The sequence below is a fragment of the Macaca fascicularis genome, chromosome 3, assembly GCF_037993035.2.
Source record: "Macaca fascicularis isolate 582-1 chromosome 3, T2T-MFA8v1.1".
In the NCBI taxonomy this organism is placed as follows: Eukaryota; Metazoa; Chordata; class Mammalia; order Primates; family Cercopithecidae; genus Macaca; species Macaca fascicularis.
In genome coordinates, this window is record NC_088377.1 from 76,258,273 (window position 1) to 76,273,549 (window position 15,277).

The window sequence follows — 15,277 nt, forward strand, 5'->3', positions numbered from 1 at the left end:
TGATTAAACTTTTTTTGACAGAAGAAACAGCTTCCCCATTCCCAGTAGTGGCAACATCCCCTCCCCAACCCATGCTCCCATCAGCCTTTCCTCCTTTATCTGAGGAGATAAACGCTGCACTACCTCAGGCAACAGTGATGGCCTCCCCTGAGGCAGTTGCTGGGGAAGATAACGTTGATTCTCCTCAGAAGCCACCCCAATACCCCTGTTTGTTTCTAGACCTATAACTAGACTAAAGTCCCTGTGGGCACCTAGAGGTGAGGTTAACAGTATGACCCATGAGGAGTTGCACTACACTTGCAAAGAACTGCTTGAGTTTTCCAATTTATATAAGCAGAAATCTGGAGAAGAGGCATGGGAATGGATATTAAGGATATGGGATAATGGTGGAAGGAACATAGAGTAGGATCAGGCTAAGTTTTTTGATTTGGGCCCACTAAGTAGGGATTCTGCATTTAGTGTTGCAGCTGAGGGAGTTAAAAAATGTTCTAATAGTTTAGTTGCTTGGTTAGCTGAAATATGGATTGAAAGATGGCCCACTGTGAGTGAGTTGGAGATGCCTGATCTCCCTTGGTTTAATGTAGAGAAAGGGATCCAAAGGCCTAGGGAGATTGGGATGGTGGAGTGGATTAGTCACTTTAGACCTACTCATCACAGCTGGGAGGGACCAGAAGATATATCCTTGACCAATGCTTTGCAAAATAGATCTGTGAGGGCAGCACCTGCATCTTTGAAGAGCCCTGTAATTGCTCTTCTCTGTATGTCAACTCTAACAGTGGGAATTGCAGTCACTCAACTATGAAATTTAAATACAATGGGAATAATTGGATCCCAAGGTGGCAGGGGCCAAGTGGCAGCACTCAACTGTCAAAGGAAAGGTGGACACAGCTACCATAATGAACAGCAGAGGCAAAGCAGCAATCAAAATAGTCTGACTTGTGTAGAGCTCTGGCATTGGCTAATTAATCACAGTGTTCCTAGCAGTGAATTTGATAGGAAGCCTACTGCATTCCTACCTAATTTATATAAGCAGATAACTTCCAGGTCAAATGGACAAATGATTGATTTGAATTATAAAAACAGAGAATCACGCCCCCTTAGACAATTTCCAGAATTGAGCTAGTTTACATACCCAGAACCCCTTGAATGAAGGGGATACTGGGTCCTCTTGAGGAAGGACCCAACTACTTTCCCAACAATTTATGCAGTGAATCTTTCTCCCATCCTTCCCCAAGGAGATCTCCAGCCTTTTACCAGGGTAACTGTTCACTGGGAACAGGGAAATGTTCAGACATTTCAGGGGCTACTGGACATTGGCTCTGAGCTGATGTTGATTCCAGGGGACCCAAAATGTCATTGTGTTCTTCCAGTTAACATAGGGGCTTATGGAGGTCAGGTAATTAGTGAAGTTTTAGCCCAGGTCTGACTTACAGTGGGTCTCATGGATCCCTGAACTCATCCTGTGGTCATTTCCACAGTGCCAGAATGCATAATTGGTGTAGACATACTTAGCAGCTGGCAGAACCCCCACATTGGCTCACTGACTGGTAGGGTGAGGGTTATTATAGTGAGAAAGGTCAAATGGAAGCCATTAGAGCTGCTTCTACCTAAAAAAATAGTAAATCTAAGCCATTATTGCATTCCTGGAGGGATTGCAGAGATTAGTGCCACCATCAAGGACTTGAAAGATGCAGGGGCGATGATTCCCACCACATTCCCATTCAATTCTCCTATTTGGCCTATGCAGAAGACAGATGGATCTTGGAGAATAACAGTAGATTACTGTAAGCTTATCCAAGTGGTGACTCCAATTGCAGCCACTGTACCAGATGTGGTTTCATTGCTTGAGCAAATTAACACATCTCCTGGTACCTGGTAGGCAGCCACCGACTTGGTAAATGGCTTTTTCTCCATTCCTGTCCATAAGGCCCACCAGAAGTAATTTGCATTCAGCTGACGAGGCCAGCAATATACCTTTACTGTCTTACCTCAGGGGTATATCAACTCTCTGATTTTGTGTCATAATCTTACTCAGAGAGATCTTAATTGTTTTTTACTTCCACAAGAAATCACACTGGTCCATTACATTGATGACATTATGCTCATTGGATCCAGTGAGCACGAAGTAGCAAACACACTGGAATTATTGGTAAGACATTTGTGTGCCAGAGGATAGGAAATAAATCTGACTAAAATTCAGGGACCTTCTACCTCAGTAAAATTTCTAGGGGTTCAGTGGTGTGGAGATATTCCTTCTAAGGTGAAGGATAAGTTGCTGCATTTAGCTCCTCCTACAACCAAGAAAGAGGTACAACACCTAGTGGACCTATTTGGATTTTGGAGGCAACACATTCCTCACTTGGGTGTGTTACTCCAGCCCATTCATTGAGTGACCAGTTTTGCGTGGGGTCCAGAACAGGAGAAGGCTCTGCAACATGTTCAGACTGCTGTGGAAGCTGCTCTGCCACTTAGGTCATATGATCCAGCAGATCCAATGATGCTTGAAGTGTCAGTGGCAGATAGGGATGATATTGGAGCTTTGTGCTGACTCCCATAGGTGAGTCACAGCAGAAGCCTCTAGGAGTTTGGAGCAAGACCCTGCCATCTTCTTTAGATAACTGCTCTCCTTTTGAAAGACAGCTGTTGGCCTGTTACTGGGCTTTGGTGGAAACTGAATGTTTGACGATGTGTCATCAAGCCACCACGTGACCTGAACTGTCTATCAGGATCTGGATGCTTTCTGACCCATCTAGCCATAAAGTAGGTCATGCAGAGCAACATTCCATCATTAAATAGAAGTGGTATATACATGATTGGGCTTGAGCAAGTCCTGACGGCACAAGTAAGTTACATGAGGAAGTGGCTCAAATGCCCATGGTCTCTACTCCTACCACCCTGCCTTCTCTCCCCCAGCCTGCACTGTTGGTCTTATGGGGAGTTCCCTGTGATCAGTTGAGAGAGGAAGAGAAGATTAGGTGCTGGTTCACAGATGGTTCTGCACGATATGCAGGCACTATTTGAAAGTGGACAGCTGCAGTACTATGCCTTTCTTGGACATCCCTGAAGGACAGTGATGAAGAGAAATCTTCCCAGTGGACAGAAGGTTGAGCAGTGCACCTGGTTTTGCCCTTTGCATGGGAGGAGAAATGGCCAGATGTGTGATTATATAATGATTTATGGACTGTAGCCAATGGTTTGGCTGGATGGTAAGGCACTTAGAAGAAGCATGATTGGAAAATTGGTGACAAAGAAATTTGGAAAAGAGGTATGTGGACGAACCTCTCTGAGTGGCCAAAAACTGTAAAGATATTTGTATCCCATGTGAGTGCTCACCAACTGGTGACCTCAGCAGAGGAGGATTTTAATAATCAAGTGGATAGGATGACTTGTTCTGTGGATACCTCTCAGCCTCTTTCCCCACACACCTTCATCATTGTCCAATGGGTCATGAACAAAGTGGCCATGGTGGCAGAGATGGAAGTTACACATGGGCTTAGGAACATGGACTTCCACTCATCAAGGCTGACCTGGCTATGGCCACTGCTGAGTGCCCAATTTGCCAGCAGCAGAGAACACTGAGCCCTCAATATGGCACCGTTCCTTGGGGTAATCAGCCAGTTTCTTGGTGGCAGGTTGATTATATTGGACCTCTTCCATAATGGAAAGGGCAGTGGTTTGTCCTCACTGGAATAGACACTTACTCCAGATATGGGTTTGCCTATCCTGCACACATGCTTCTGTCAAGACTACCATCAATGGACTCACAGAATGCCTTATCCACTGTCATGGTATTCCACACAGCATTACTTATGACCAAGGAATCACTTTACAGCTAAAGAAGTGTGGCAGTGGGCTCCTGCCCATATAATTCACTGGTCTTACCATGTTCCTCGTCATCCTCAAGCAGCTGGATTGATAGAATGGTGGAATGGCCTTTTGAAGTCACATTTATGGTGCCAACTCGGTGACAATACTTTGCAGGGCTGGGGCGAAGTTCTCCAGAAATCTGTGTATGCTCTGAATTAGCATCCAATATATGGTATTGTTTCTCTCACAGCCAGAATTCATGGGTCTAGGAAACAAGGGGTAGAAGTGGAAGTGGCACCATTCACTGTCCCCCCTAGTGATCCACTAGCAAAATTTTTGCTTCCCGTGTCTGCGACATTATGTTCTGCTGGCCTAGAGGGAGGAAGGCTGCCACCAGTAGACACAACAATGGTTTCATTAAACGGGAACTTAAGATTGCCACCTGGACACTTTGGGCTCCTCCTACCTTTAAGTCAACAGGCTAAGAAGGGAGTTATAGTGTTTGCTGGTGGGATTGACCCGCACTATCAAGATGAAATAGTCTACTACTCCACAACAGAGGTAAGGAAAAGTATGCATGGAATACAGGAGATCCATTAGGGCATCTCTTAGTATTACCATGCCCTGTGATTAAGGTCAATGGGAACCTACAATAGCCCAATCTAGGCGGGACTACAAATTGTCCAGACCCTTCAGGAATGAAGGTTTAGGTCACTCCACCAGGAAAAAAACCACAACCTGATGAGGTGCTTGCTGAAGCCAAAAGGAATACAGAATGAGTAGCAGAAGAAGGTAGTCATCAATACCAGCTATGATAACGTGACCAGTTGCAGAAATAAGGACTGTAATTGTTATGAGCATTTCCTCTTTCTTTCATTAAAAGCATGTTTGTGCATGTATACACTTGTACTAAGAACATATCTTCATTTTATTTTCTTTTTCCTTTATCATGTGACATAGGATTTATTGATTTCATATCAGCACTTAAGTATTGTTAACTTTATGTATTAGTATTTGGGTTGGGGATTAGTGCATTTCCAGTTGTAAGAAGGATAGTTGTATTATGTTAGGTGTAATTATGACCTCATTATTGTCTTTATTTGAAGATTATGTATAATCTTAGATGTGTATGGGTTCAGTCTAACAAGCGGTGGACTTGGGATGGTTAATACTGAGTGTCAACTTGATTGAATTGAAGCATGCAAATTGTTGATCATGGTTGTGTCTGTGACGGTGTTGCCAAAGGAGATTCATATTCGAATCAGTGGGCTGGGAAAGCAGACCTACCCTTAATCTGGGTGGGCACCATCTAATCAGCTGCCAGTGTGGCCAGGGCATAAAGCAGGCAGAAAAACATGAAAAGGCTAGACTGGCTTAGCCTCCCAGCGTACATCTTTCTCCCATGCTAGATACTTCCTGCCCTCAAACATCCACTCATCCAACAACAAGTTCTTCAGCTTTGGAACTTGGACTGCTTTCCTTGCTCCTCAGCTTGGAGACAGCCTACTGTGGGACCTTGTGATCATGTGAGTCAATACTCACATGAATATTAGTATAGTAAAAATATCTATCTATCTATCTATCTATCTATCTATCTATCTATCTATCTATCTATGTATCTATGGAGAGAGAGAGTTTATTGAATAGTATTATATATATTTTATGTATATTTTTATTCAATACAAATATTGAGTTTATTGAGTAGTAGCATATATAAAAAATATATATATAATATATATATATATATCTTTTTTTCTATTTGTTCTGTCCCCCTGGAGATCCCTAATACACCATCTAATGACAAAATAAATGATGAATTCTTTTTCAGATTCTTGTAATTCTTGACACAATAGATACCGTTGATAGTAAATTTTAAACTGATGAACATAGCAAGTGAGTATGATCCAAAGATGAGGTTAACCCTGATTTTTCTGGCAATTTCCCTGCTCTCTTGATTGCTTTGTGCTACAGAGTGGATGTTTCAGATATAATAGCTGAAGTCATGAGTATGTGAGAGTAACTTGGTGCCCAATCTATTCAGCACTTACCATACATACCTTTAAACATTTTGGATTAGCTGTACTCGATTTAGGAAAAGATTCATTTGTGTACTGAACATGTGTCTGAATCACCATTATAGGTAGCATATAGCCTTGGGTAAGCAAGTTTTCTAAGCTAATAATCAATTTAGCTTGTTGAGTAAGCAGGTCTTCCAGCAGATTTAACTAGGGAAGAAAAGCACCCTATTCAGTGGATAGCACGTATTTATTTTGGCCAGTGTCTGTAATCACATAGTTCTTCTATCATGATTAGATTTAAAAACTATTGTCACCACAGGGAATTTTTATTGATCAAGTCTCTCATTTTATAATTTCAATTAAAACGTATAGCTGTGTTGCCTGACAAAAATGAACTGTATTAAATAGTAAGGTAAAGGCCTTGGATTGGGATTATGGAGACGCTGATTTTTAGTTTTGGATCTTCCCTTTGTTAGCTTTTCACAGTCCCTTCAAAGATGTTCAAATATCAGCATCCAATAATTCCTTAACTATGAATCTTCAATGAATTTGAATATCGCTATTGAATATGCCTAAAGATTTTATAACTGTAGACCTTTAATACATTTGAATAATCATTATTAAAAATGAAATTTTCCCTTTGCTGAATTGTAAAAATCAAATATATTTTTAACCTAGTTTTTACACATGTAGAGAGCACGTTCTTCTTAATTAGGCAATGTCTTTACAATCAGGATTAACTCTACAGAAATTTGTGAAATAAACATTGGCAATGGCCAAAAAGCCATCATTGTCCTTATACTTTATTTTCATTCACACACACTTTCATGATGGTGCTCAAGTGACCTTGTGATGTTCTGTGATCTCTTAATCAACACCTGTGGATAGGAAGAAGAAAGAAGAAATTTATGTCAGTCTATGCACTTTGGTATGAATCACTTTGCTAAGGCATTATTGCCCTAAGACTTATCCATTTAATTTTGGCGTTGGGATGAGTAGCTTTATTCTGCTAACAGAATTTTTAGGCAGCTATAATAAAGCCAGATGTTTTGATGAGGAGAAAAGTGAGACTCAGAGTCCTTATTCTGAACACATGCACTTACACCATTAGGAAATGTCTACTTTGCTGATTCATAAACTCAGTCCTAAATATATGGCTTTCTGTTCCATAGAGAGAGAGAAAACAAAAATTCTCGTGCTGTTCTTAAATGAGTAGAGTAAATAAAGTGTTGTTACAGAAAACAACCAGATATTGAAGAAGCTTGGAAGCTATGTCTTATCTTAGTGATCACGAACTCCCAATAGATTTGGAAAGACATTACATCATGCACAATTCCTGTCTCTGACTCAGCAAGACATTATAGTACCTGATTGGAAAATAATGCTTTTATAGATGTACAAGGATATTCAGAATACAATTTATTATAGTATTAAAAAGAAATCTATGGTACAAGCTTAGAACTATGGAAGTGCAAGCCTTGTTATAGATTTGTATAGTCTATTGGTGATTCTCTTTTTTATCGATTACCAAAGGTATCTTTATATAATTTTCTCTTCAGAAATTCATATTCTGAAAAATCTGGAAACATATTTTCTAACAAGCATATCTTTGCAACTGAAAATACTCTTATTTAAAGGTTATTAAGAAAATACATTTTGAGTTGGACCAGGTCTTTGTGCGACAGCCAGTGTTACAACATGAGCTGAAATGTTTCTAGTGCAGAGTGAAATACCCATTTTCTATGAGTGTATCTGAAGATCTCTGGTATCCCCAGAGCTGGGTTTCATAGGCCCAGTGGAAGTGGAAAAATGGAAGCCAGAGAGAATTTATCACAAGGGGCCTCAGTAAGAGGTGTCAGAATGGAAGCGGTCCCACTTCTCCATAGAACAGCTACAATAAAAATGCAAACTCTCCATTCCTTCAGCTTTGCATGAATTTACACATAATCTCTTATGTGCATGTTACACTTCCAAATTAAGAAGAAATGACAAACAATCCTATTTATGTTATACTATGTTACTGGTATTATATTTATTATCATACATAGTTATAGTTGACCCTCGAACAATGCAGGAGTTAGGGGCATTGTCTTTTTGCACAGGAGTTAGGGGTACTGTCTTTTTGCAAGGTCAAGCATTGTATAACTTTTGACTCCCCCAAAAAGTTACTATGAATAGCCTCCTGTTGATTGTAAGCCTTACTGATGACATAAGCAGTTGATTAACACATATTTTGTATATTAAATACAGTATTCTTAGAATAAAGTAAGCTAGAGAAAAAAACTCCACCTCTGGGGACAGGGCATAGCTAAACAAAAAGCAGCAGAAACCTCTGCAGATGTAAATGTCCCTGTCTGACAGCTTTGAAGAGAGCAGTGGTTCTCCCAGCATGGAGGTTGAGATCTGAGAACAGACAGACCGCCTGCTCAAGTGGGTCCCTGACCTCAGAGTAGCCTAACTGGGAGATATTCCCCACTAGGTGCAGACTGACATCTCACACCTCACATGGCTGGGAACACTTCTGAGACGAAGCTTCCAGAGCAAGAATCAGACAGCAACACTCACTGTTCAGCAATATTCTGTCTTCTGCAGCCTCCGCTGCCGATACCCACGCAAACAGAGTCTGGAGTGGACCTCAAGCAAAATCCAACAGACCTGCAGCTGAGGATCCTGATGGTTAGAAGGAAAACTAACAAACAGAAAGGACACCCACACCAAAACCCCATCAGTATGTCACCATCATCAAAGACCAAAGCCAGATAAAACCACAAAGATGGGGAAAAAGCAGGGCAGGAAAGCTAGAAATTCAAAAAATCAGAGCACATCTCCCCCTCCAAAGGAACGCAGCCCATCGCCAGCAATGGAACAAAGCTGAAAGGAGAATGACTTTGATGAGTTGAGAGAAGAAGGCTTCAGTCAATCAAACTTCCCAGAGCTAAAGGAGGAACTACGTACCCAGCGCAAAGAAACTAAAAACCTTGAAAAAAGAATGGAAAAATGGATAACTAGAATAATCAATGCAGAGAAGACCATAAACAAACTGATAGAGATGAAAACCATGACACAAGAACTACGTGACAAATGCATAAGCTTCAGTAACCGACTCATCAACTGGAAGAAAGAGTATCAGTGATTGAAGATCAAATGAATGAAATGAAGCGAGAAGAGAAGTGTAGAGAAAAAAGAGTAAAAAAAAATGAACAAAGCCTCCAAGAAATATGGGATTATGTGAAAAGAACAAATCTACATCTGATTGGTGTGCCTGAAAGTGACAGGGAAAATGGAACCAAGTTGGAAAACACTCTTCAGGATATCATCCAGGAGAACTTCCCCAACCTAGGAAGGTAGGCCATCATTCAAACTCAGGAAATACAGAGAAAGCCACAAAGATACTCCTCGAGAAGAGCAACTCCAAGACACATAATTGTCAGATTCACCAAAGTTGAAATGAAGGAAAAAACGTTAAGGGCAACCAGAGAGAAAGTTCAGGTTACCCACAAAGGGAAGCCCATTAGACTAACAGCAGATCTCTCAGCAGAAACTCTCCAAGCCAGAAGAGAGTGGGGGCCAATATTCAACATTCTTAAAGAAAAGAATTTTCAACCCAGAATTTCATATCCAGCCAAACTAAGTTTCATAAGTGAAGGAGAAATAAAATCCTTTACAGACAAGCAAATGCTTACAGATTTTGTCATCACCTGTCCTGCCCTACAAGAGATCCTGAAGGAAGCACTAAACATGGAAAGGAACAACTGGTACCAGCCATTGCAAAAACATGCCAAAATGTAAAGACCATAGATGCTAGGAAGAAACTGCATCGACTAACGAGCAAAATAACCACCTGATATCATAATGACAGGATCAAGTTCACACATAAAAATATTAACCTTAAATGTAAGTGGACTAAATGGTTCAACTAAAAGGCACAGACTGGCAAATTGGATAGAGTCAAGACCCATCAGTTTGCTGTATTCAGGAGACCTATCTCACATGCAGAGACACACATAGGCTCAAAATAAAGGGATGGAGGAAGATCTACGAAGCAAATGGAAAACAAACAAACAAACAAAAAAGCAGGAGTTGCAATCCTAGTCTCTGATAAAACAGAGTTTAAACCATCAAAGATCAAAAAAGACAAAGAAGGCTCTTACATAATGGTAAAGGGATCAATTCATCAGGAAGAGCTAACTATCCTAAGTATATATGCACACAATACAGGAGCACCCAGATTCATAAAACAAGTCCTTAGAGACTTACAAAGAGACTTAGACTCCCAGACGATAATAATGGGAGACTTTAACACCCCACTGTCAACGTTAGACAGATCAATGAGACAGAAAGTTAACAAGGATATCCAGGAATTGAACTCAACTCTGCACCAAGCAGACCTAATAGACATCTACAGAACTCTCCACCCCAAATCAACAGAATATACATTCTTCTCAGTACCACATCACACTTATTCCAAAATTGACCACATAGTTGGAAGTAAAGCACCCCTCAGCAAATGTAAAAGAATAGAAATTATAACAAACTGTCTCTCAGACCACAGTGCAATCAAACTAGAAACTCAGGACTAAGAAACTCAATCAAAACCGCTCAACTACATGGAAACTGAACAACCTGCTCCTGAATGACTACTGGGTACATAACGAAATGAAGGCAGAAATAAAGATATTCTTTGAAACCAATGAGAACAAAGATACAACATACCAGAATCTCTGGGACACATTTAAAGCAGTGTGTAGAGGGAAATTTATGGCACTAAATGCCCACAAGAGAAAGCAGGAAAGATCTAAAATCGACACCCTAACATCACAATTAAAAGAACTAGAGAAGCAAGAGCAAACACGTTCAAAAGCTAGCAGAAGGCAGGAAATTACTAAGATCAGAGCAGAACTGAAGGAGATAGAGACACAAAAAACCCTCCAAAAATATCAATGAATCCAGGAGCTGGATTTTTTTTTAAAAGATAAACAAAATTGATAGACTGCTAGCAAGACTAATAAAGAAGAAAAGAGGGAAGAATCAAACAGATGCAATAAAAAATGATAAATGGGATATCACCACCAATCCCACAGAAATACAAACTGCCATCAGAGAATACTATAAACACCTCTATGCAAATAAACTAGAAAACCTGGAAGAAATGGATAAATTCCTGGACACTTACACTCTCCCAAGACTAAACCAGGAAGAAGTTGAATCCCTGAATATACCAATAGAAGGCTCTGAAATTGAGGCAATAATTAATAGCCTACCAACCAAAAAAAGTCCAGGACCAGATGGATTCACAGCCAAATTCTACCAGAGGTACAAGGAGGAGATGGTACCATTCCTTCTGAAACTATTCCAATCAATAGAAAAAGAAGGAATCCTCTCTAACACATTTTATGAGGCCAACATCATCCAGACACCAAAGCCTGGCAGAGATACAACAAAAAAAGAGAATTTTAGACCAATATCCCTGATGAACATTGATGCAAAAATCCTCAATAAAATACTGGCAAACCAAATCCAGCAGCACATCAAAAAGCTTATCCACCATGATAAAGTAGGCTTCATCCCTGGGATGCAAGGCTGGTTCAACATATGCAAATCAATAAATGTAATCCATCATAAAAACAGAACCAAAGACAAAAACCACATGATTATCTCAATAGATGCAGAAAAGGCCTTTGCCAAAATTCGACAACCCTTCATCCTAAAAACTCTCAATAAATTTGGTATTGATGGAACATAAATAAGAGCTATTTATGACAAACCCACAGCCAATATCATACTGAATGGGCAAAAACTGGAAGCATTCCCTTTGAAAACTGGCACAAGACAGGGATGCCCTCTCTCACCACTCCTATTCAACATAGGAAGTTCTGGCTAGGACAATCAGGCAAGAGAAAGAAATAAAGGGTATTCATTTAGGAAAAGAAGAAGTCAAATTGTCCCTGTTGGCAGATGACATGATTTTATATTTGGAAAACCCCATCATCTCAGCCCAAAATCTCCTTAAGCTGATAAGCAACTTCAGCAAAGTCTCAGGATACAAAATCAGTATGCAAAAATCACAAGCATTCTTATACTCCAGTAACAGACAAACAGAGAGCCAAATCATGAACGAACTCACATTCACAATAGCTTCAAAGAGAATAAAATACCTAGGAATCCAACTTACAAGGCATGTAAAGGACCTCTTCAAGGAGAACTACAAACTACCGCTCAGTGAAAGAAAAGAGGACACAAACAAATGGAAGAACATACCATGCTCATGGATAGGAAGAATCAATATCGTGAAAATGGCCATACTGCCCAAGGTAATTTATAGATTCAATGCCATCCCCATTAAGCTACCAATAACTTTCTTCACTGAATTGGAAAAAACTGCTTTGAAGTCCATATGGAACCAAAAAAGAGCCCACATTGCCAAGATAATCCTAAGCCAAAAGAACAAAGCTGGAGGCATCATGCTACCTGACTTCAGACTATACTACAAAGCTACAGTAACCAGAAAGAATTTGGGTATATCATCAATTTACTTTTTCATTTAACAAGATATTTATTGCTCATTTACTTTTTTTTTTTTTTTTTTTTTAAAGACAGAGTCTCACACTGTTGCCCAGGCTGGAGTGCAGTGGCATCATCATAGCTCACTGTAGCCTCGACCTCCCAAGCTCAAGGGATCCTCCTGCCTCAGCTTCCTGAGTAGCTGGGATTTATAAGTGTGCACCATCACAGCTGGCTAATTTTTTAAATTATTGTAGAGATGAGGTAGGGTCTCTCTATGTTGTGCAGTCTGGTCTCAAACTCTTAGGCTTGAGTGATCCTTTGCCTCAGCCTCTCAAAATGCGCCCCTTTATTTTGAAAGGATAATTTCACTGGATATAGAATTAGACGTTGATGGGTGATTTTTCTTTCAGCACCTAACATATTCCACTCTCTTCTTGCCTGTTTGGTTCCTGATTAGACGTCTGCTGAAATTGTTACCCATTTTCCTCTATAGATAGCTGTTCATTTTACTTTTCCTTCTTTTAACATGTTCCCATTATCTTGTTTTCTGCAGTTTAAATATGTCTGTGTGTGCGTGCATGCGTGCATGCATGAGTGTGTGTGTGTGTGTGTGTGTGTGTGTTGGTATGTATTCTTCTTGGAGTTCTCTGAGCTTCCTGGATCTCTGCTTTGGTGTCTGTAATTATTTTTGGAATATTCTTGAACATTATTACTTTCGAGTATTTTTCCTGCTCCGACTTGCTTTCTGGTGTTTTGGTTACACAAGTGATAAACTCTTTGGAATGGCTCGCTGGTTCTTGAATGCTATGCGTTTGCTTGGTCTTCATTTGTTTATCTCTTTGCATTTCAGTGTGGGGACATTCTGCTGACATAGCTTCAAGTTTAATATTTGTTTTCCTTCAGCTACTCCATTCTACTGAGGATCCCATGACAGACTCCCTTCATTTTGTTGCAGTGTTTTTAATTGTTCACATTGCCTTTTGATCCTTTGTTAGTTTCCATCTCTATTTCTATTATGCATCTGTCCCTGTGTACTGTCTACTGTTTCTGTGAGAGCCCTTCAGCTGTTAATTCTAATTATTTTAAATATTGTTTGCTCCTTCCAGTATCCATGTCATATCTCAGTCTGGTTGTGATCACTGCATTGTTTCCTCTGTGTTTTCCTCGGTGTTTGACACACCTCTTTGTTGTTATTGTTGTTGTTCTTGTTGTTAGCCAGACATGTTTTACTAGATAAGAGGAACTAAGGTAAATGACATTTAGTGTGAGAATTCATGTTATTATGTCTGGAAGTTGGGCAATGCTTAAAGTTTGCTGTAGCTATGGGTGCTGGGGCCTTAACATTCTCTAATGATCGGGTTTTTTGTTTGTTTCTGTTTCTGTTTGGTGTGTCCATTGGCTCCCCCTCTCCCAGGGTGAGTGTCTTGCAGCTCCTTCAGTTGTCCTCTATGGTAGTTCCATTGGAGTCATGGTGGTGTGGCAGGAAGGTGGGGGAGGGAGAGCATCTGTAATCCTCTAATTAAATCTCGGTGTTGGCCACAGCCTGTGTCTTGGGCCTGTGACCTCCCAGCTGTCTGTTTAGAGATGTAGCTTCCCACCTTATTCTCACCCCTCCTCCCTTCCTTGCCTGCAGCATTCCCCGTCTACACCCCTGAAGCCTGCTCCCCATTGACTGTTCTTTAGGTGATACAGAAGTGAGAGGGAGATAGTGGGGACAGAACACCCTTCCCCCAACTGGGATAAGATTCTGGCAGTTTTTTTCTAGGAAAATTAAGCCTCCGTTAAGGAGAAGGGTCTGGGCATATTTTACAATGATTCTTCTCACCCTCCTCTGCCAGAGACATAAAGATAGCTTTCTCATATAATCACTGTGAAAACTCAGTGAGGTTACTGGAGGTGAAGACTTTCCATTTCCACGTTTCTCATCCTCTCGCTAGTTCACATTCATTTTCAGCAATTTATCCAAATTGACATTTAAGCCTTTCTACCAGCGTGTGCTCCAGCAGCCTCTACTCCAGGGCTGCAGCTCTCTGCTGTGTCTCTCTGGGTACACCTGTCTCTCCAGATTTTGGGGTGGTGTTTTGCTTTGCATCTCAGTTCTCTATTGAGTTCAAGAAAAGTCATTGCTTTTCAGGTTGTCCTGCTTTTGCATGTAAGGATAGGAGTGAGACCCCAAGCTTTTTCCATATACAAATGAAAACCAGAGTCTCTATTGCCCTTGCAAGGAAGGAATGCCCCTCCCTGCAAGACCCTGAGCCCTGCAGCGAAGACTTCTGGGTCCCTCCCTCCTTTTGAGCTGGCAGGATTGCACCAGAAGGCACCACATGCCCTTTCTGTTGGTTTCTATTTCCTCTCTCTTATCCATTTAATTTTTTAGAATTAACTTATTCTATCTGAATAGTATTAATGACATCACTTTTTCCTAATGCTGCAATGTTTAGATGTTCCACTACTATATTCTGGGTAGAACACTTGTTACTAAACTTCCTGTGCAACTTTTCAACTTTAATGTTTCTATTCAAAGACCATGAGGCTTTGGATGGCTGCAATGTTTCAAAATATTTCCTGGATTTTAGACTTTTAATGACTTCTTTAAGTTTACAGAACAAGATTGATGAAACTTTTTACGGGTGAGCTGTTTGAATCTTTTCCTGATGTTAATTTTTAATAACTGCATTGATTTGTACATGTTTTGAAAAGACCCATGGTATGCAGAGCATATGGGAGGAAGCTTCGGATACGTGTTTGTCTATTAATGAGGACGTGTATGTATGTCTGGAAATCGGGCTGTCATGCTATAGGGTACTGAGAATGCAGGAGACACAGGGCTCAAGGTGGAACTTCCAGGCAGAAGGGCAGTGGAGACACAAAAACCCAGCCTCTCAGCACCCCATAAAGACACCTGTTTGGGATTCAGTGTGGGGGAGGCTCTCTGCTCCAAGAGGAAG